The following is a 6,000-nucleotide window of genomic DNA, read 5'->3' on the forward strand; positions in this document are numbered from 1 at the left end:
CTACTGTGGGCAAGTGTGGCAAAAATTCTGTTGGGGACCTCTGGGAGGTAGGATAGAAGTCACACCACAGAGCTATACCACCAGAGAGCGAGGATCTGGGGATCCATACACCAACTGTCTCAATCATTGGTTGAGAGCTGCTTTCAGAGTGGGGGGTGGGTATTTGTTTCTGAGCTCTTCTTCCTTTTGTGTAGGCAGGGTCAACCAAAACTCAAGAAAGTTCCCAGGCAAAGAAAGTTCTAGGCAAAGACATACAAATGCTGACAGTTGGAAGCCAAGCCACTCTGTGCTGAAATGTAAAGTCTGAGAGGCTGTGGCACACCTAGCTTCTCAGAACACATGAGGGAGTAGACTCTCCACTGCTCCTGAGAGTCAGCAGAACCCTTTATTGGTACAGTTTTTAGAGATTTATCTTTAGGAAAGTGAAGTATTTTCCCTCAAAATATTTTCTATATGTAGAAACACTATCAAATGGCACCTATGGCTACAACAAATAGATGAATATCAAATTGCTCCCACCCATCATTTTTAGTGAATGATGGTCATAAAAGCAAACATTTACAACCTTTATTCTCCAGGTGGTCTTTGGTCCACCTTTGGTGGATTTCCATGTTTCACATAGACTTACCTCTTAGATATTTTTGCAAGTGCTTGCATATCCCTGGGTACTTCATGGATCATGGTGTATGAAATAGGCCATCTGTAGCTTGGCCATATGGGCAGAGGCCAAATATAGGTATGCGACACTATTTTTTATTCCTAGGTACCAACTCCAAACACTGACAACTGAAAAGCATGATGAAATCTAGGCATTCTGGTATCTCTTGGAAGTCCTGGATGTTCTTGTCCCCAGTGAGTCCTGCTGCTCTCTTTATTTGTAATAGCACTCTGGAAGCATGTTCCATTGGTCTCTATTGTTTTGAGAGTTGATAAGCCTCTCTAAATTCCTAACATAGCATCAGAGAAGGACCTTGGTGATGAGAAGAAGTGAACTCGTAGGGTCTCTGTTTCACAGATGCTTCCAAAGAGTCGAGCTGATCCTCCCTCGAGATACATATTGATAAATTAGCATCTTGGCAAAATGGAATGGAGAATAGTTCTACATCAATTCTGCCTTAAGTGACAGCCTGTACCTATATAAGATCCGTTGACCATTTCTTCTTTGACTCCTAACTCTTATTCTTGACGTATAATTTGTGAAGTTTCTGTGCTAGAAAAAACTTTGAAGCTCATCTAGCCAACCTATTTTACTGATAAGGATACTGCATTCCACAGTAGTTAAGTAATTTGCCCAGAGTTAAAACAGCTAGTGAAGAGCTGAGCCTTGGGTCAGAGCCAGTCTTTTCCCCCTTCATGCAGCAGAATTTCTCATTGGATTCAGCAGAAGTAAATTTTTGGCTCCATAAAGATTTTTGAATACCTGCTTAAAAGAGTGCCAGACACTATGGGAGAGTTGAAGAACAGAACAAGGTGCTTTCATGGCTGTTAGCAATACCAATATGAGAGATAACTATGTGATATAGAGGAGCTTTAGTTTACTATGTGGGTCCATACAATAAACTGGGGTACCCATCCTGGACCTCATATTCTGGTGAGCCTACCACCATCAGTGGGGAATCTACCCTTCCAAATCTGGATTGGATCTTGGATCACCGGCAGTGGCAGAGGAGACAGAAGCTGTCATCCATGTACAGTTAGGAGAAGGGTATAAACTCTCCACTCTACAACCTCTTCTGCCTTGGTCAAGTGAGAATATGACTGTGAGAATATGAGCTGGTTTTCTGACAAGAAGATGCTCTGCTCTGCTTCTGTATGCCTGCAGCCACTTCCTGGTTGAACAGACTTGAGCAGGTACTTAATCCTTCCAAGATTCAATTTCTTCATCTCTGAAACACTATAAATAACACCATCTACAGTACTGGCTGACAATTAAAGACTAAATCAGGTAACAAGTGAAATTCATAGCACTCAATAAATTCTTCTTATTATTGTCATTGTTATTTTCCCTGGTTGCCACCTTCTGCGTCAGCCTTAAAATAGCTCCGTTTTTTCCATCTCTTTGTTAGTTTTTCTATTATCATTTTCCACACCAACTTGCCTCTCACTAACAATTTTCTTCATAGTTCTCTTGTTTTGTCTATAAGTTGTCTGCCCCTGGCTTCTGGCTCTCCTCCCCCTCCTTTTTCTGCTCCCCCTATTCCTACTCATCTCTCCCAGATCTTGATTCCTTCTTATACTTCTGATTCATTCCCCATCCCCATCCCTATTTTCTTATGACTTATGTCCTTCATCCTAACTCCCCACTTCCCTCCCACTGCCATTTTCTTATTCCCACTCTGCTCTGTCCTTTCTTTGTTATTGTCTTCTCCTCATATTTACCTTTCTTTCCTGCTTCTGCCTTTGGCTTCCCCTAGCTGCCAGTACTTCCTTATCTTCCACATCCAGTTAGGAGTTCAGTCTTTCCCATTGGTGGTTTTTGTCCTGGGATTATACTTGGTTATTGCAGTAGGCAGCATCTGAGGTGGTCACTAATGAATGGTCCCACCTATTGGTACTCAGGCCTTCATGGATCCACTCCCCCTCAGTGTGAGCTGGACCTTGTAACTCCATTTTAACAAAGTAAATATGGCAAAAATAATGGGCTTATATTTGAAAAGACTGTGGCTTCTGTCTTGGGTGCTCTTTGGCTATGAGGGAAACCAGCTGCCATGTCGTAATCTTCCTGACTAGAGAGCAACAGACCAAGAAAATCAAGGCTCCAGTCCATAGGTAGTAAAGACTGTTGAGGCTGGCCAACCATCAGCCAAACTTGGAAGCTGAGCCTCTTCCACTGGCACCTTGAGATGTTGTGGCCCCTCTGACATCTTCATCTTAGCTTCATAAAAGAATCCAAGTCAGAGGCTCCCAGCAAAGATGCTCCTGGATTCCTAATCCACAAAAACTATAGGACAATCAATGTTTGTTATTTAAAGCTACATTGTTTTGGGGCAACTTGTTCCTGAGAACTTATTAAAGAGTTTGAGTTGTTCTTTACAGATCACCATCCATAAACATTTGTCTTCTTTCCCTCAAGAATACCACTTCCACTCTTTGGGCCTCTGTCTAACCCACACTTGGGGGTTAGAGCCTACTGGGTCAATGTCCTGTCCAGGAGGACATTGTGGATGGTATAAGGCAAATGTGTTCTGTTTCCCACAGGAAGCCCAGTGCAACCTGAACCTCTTTGAATTTTAAGCTCTAACCGCATCTTTGTATTTGCCTCACATTTTTCACTCCTATTATCTGAAGTCTGTTTCTAATTTCTGACAGAATTGCAGTGGCCTATTGTTGCCTGGCTCTGCATGACACGCCAATTTCATTTTGGAGTCACGGCTATTGTCTTTTTTCTCTGCTAATCACTCTTGTTTTGCAAAATTCCAATAGAATGTGTGAACATATAGAGTTGTCCTTGTGCCTGATCTTGGTGCTGTGTGACCACCAAAGAGGGTGGATGATAGACAGACAGACAACCTGTCTGTCACTGAGGCATCTTTTCTTGCTTAAAAATTTGCTTTCCAGATTGCAGACTCCCTTCCAACTCCTGCAAAGACTGGAACATATTAAATAAAAGCAGAGCTGAAATTGAATGGAATGTCTCAGTCACTTAGAGGCAGACCTCTCTGTCAGGGGGAGTGTGTGGGGAAGGGGCCAGGGCGTGCCCACATGGTAACATAGGGGAAAAAGGTTTCCATACCTTTCTCATACCATTCAAGCTTTAAGCAGAGAGAACATTTTTTTTTTTTCTTAAATAGGGCCTGTAACCCAGGATCCATCACTTATGTATGGTGTCCATGGCAACCAGGCAGTGGTATGGGATCCCTTCTCACTGGGGAATTCCTTTTATGGCTCATTTCCGAAACCAGCATGGCCAGTACAAGAGTCTGCAGTTTCCCAGTTGCTTAGCAACCATCTCCTATGCTCTAGTCACTAGGAAAAGCAGGCAATTTTTTAAAAGTGTTTGTCATCAGGATCATATGTTACATTCGCTCTACTTTGTCTCTTTAGAATAAAATAATTAGCGTGTGATAAGGATACGGGAAAGGGCAACTGCTCTCCCGTTGTTCGTGCCTCCACTGTTTCTGGCTGGCTGCTGCAGGCAGCTAGAAGGAGGGAGATGCTAGCGTGCTTGCGGATGGTAATTAAGCAGCCGAGCCATCTGCACATTGAAAGCTCTACATTTTTAACATCTCGAGGGGGCATCAAATATGTCCTGGGCCAGCAATCTGTGATGCATTCACTTCCTCAAACCAGAAAAGCCAGACTCCACCCACAGGTGTCACTTGACCAAGTCTCCTAGGCTTACATTCCTGTGGGGAAGGGAAAGGTCAGTTGGCTTGTTGAGTTTTAGACAGAAAGGCAAGGAGACCTTATAGTCTCCCCTTTGAATTACAGTAGTGGTTTCAACCAGGGGGTAATTTTGTCCCCTCAAAGTCTGAAGATATTTTTGGTTGTCACTTTGGTGAGGCTAGGGGGCTGTTACTGATATCTAGTGGATAGAGACCAGGGATGTCTACAATGCAGACAGCCAACCCCTACAACAAAGAAGCATCCTGCCTAAAATGTCAATCTGCCAAGGTTGAGAAACCCTGAGTTAGAGGAGTAAGAATATCCATCTGTGTTGTTAAAAACCAGCACTCTAGCTGACTATGAAGAATGTTGACAAGGTGAAGTGAGGGACAGATCAGTTCGCTCAACAGACATAATTCCAACCCAAATTTCTGTCTAGCAAAGAACCCCAAAGCTACTATCAGCAGCTGATTCAGCAAAAGTGTTGAGAGAGCCCTCTGGAGTTTATGGCAATGGTAACCTATAAGGTAACCTTTCTATAAGGAAGGAGTGCAGAGTTGGATGGTCCACCCTGTTTGTGGACCTTGGCAGTAGACTTCACATTCTAGGTCTATTGCCTGTACACTATGGGCTCCAGTCCATTTTGCTCTGGTTATTTTGAAGACGGGGTCTTGCAAACTGTTTGTCCAGATTATTCCTGTACCACAATCCTCCCGATCTCAGCCTCCCAAGTAGCTAGGATTACAGGTATGAGCCACCAGGACCCAGTTTACTATGGGTTCTTAAGTATTTTACTGATCTCCCCAAGTCTCAGTCTTCTCAACTCTAAAGTGGGAATGAAAGTGGGGATTGTGAGAATTACATGTCAGAACATGTGAAATGCTGGACCCCATTAGGTCCTCCCTGTCGGTTCCTCCCACTCCCCTTTCTATCTCAGCTTCAGACCCCCAACTGTCCCCTCTCCTGCTGAATCCTTTGAACTTTTGAGGAATATGAACAAATACACAGTCCCTTAATGACTGAGGTCATTTTATTTAGCAGTGAGCAAATGTCAAAAAATACTATTTGGGAAATTTGGGCTGGTGCTCTTAGACTAATTTTTTGCATGAGTGACATGAAAACCTAAAAAGTGGGAAAATAAGAGGCAGTATTAAATAGATCAAGAGTACACCCGAGGGAGTTGGAAGCAGGAGGATCGAAGGTTCAAGGCCAGTCTGGGTTACATAGAAAGACCCTGTCTTAAAAGAAAAAAATAATATTCATTGAAGTCTCAGTTTCCCCATTTACTAGCTGTGTGTGATTTTGAGCTAGTTGCTTATCTATTCCTTCTCATCAATGAAATGGGAAGAATTATCATATCTTGTAGTATTATCTTGATGATCAAAGGTAATATATATATTTAGACATACATAGAAATGCCTAGGCCTGGTATCTAACACAAGATAGGCACATGACAATATGTCAATGTACACATTCATATAGACAATCTTATATTTTAAATAAATAAATAAATAAAAGGATTGCCATTTGTAACCCAATCCAAAATCTTCTCAGTGATACTAACTAAGAGTGAGACTAAGGCTGTATGTTAGGAATACACAATTGACCTCCCTATTATCTCATCTATAACAATCAAATTTCCTCAAGATAATAAGATTGTGCCAGTCATCACAT

The sequence above is a fragment of the Castor canadensis genome, chromosome 11 (genome assembly GCF_047511655.1).
Source record: "Castor canadensis chromosome 11, mCasCan1.hap1v2, whole genome shotgun sequence".
Classification (NCBI taxonomy): Eukaryota; Metazoa; Chordata; class Mammalia; order Rodentia; family Castoridae; genus Castor; species Castor canadensis.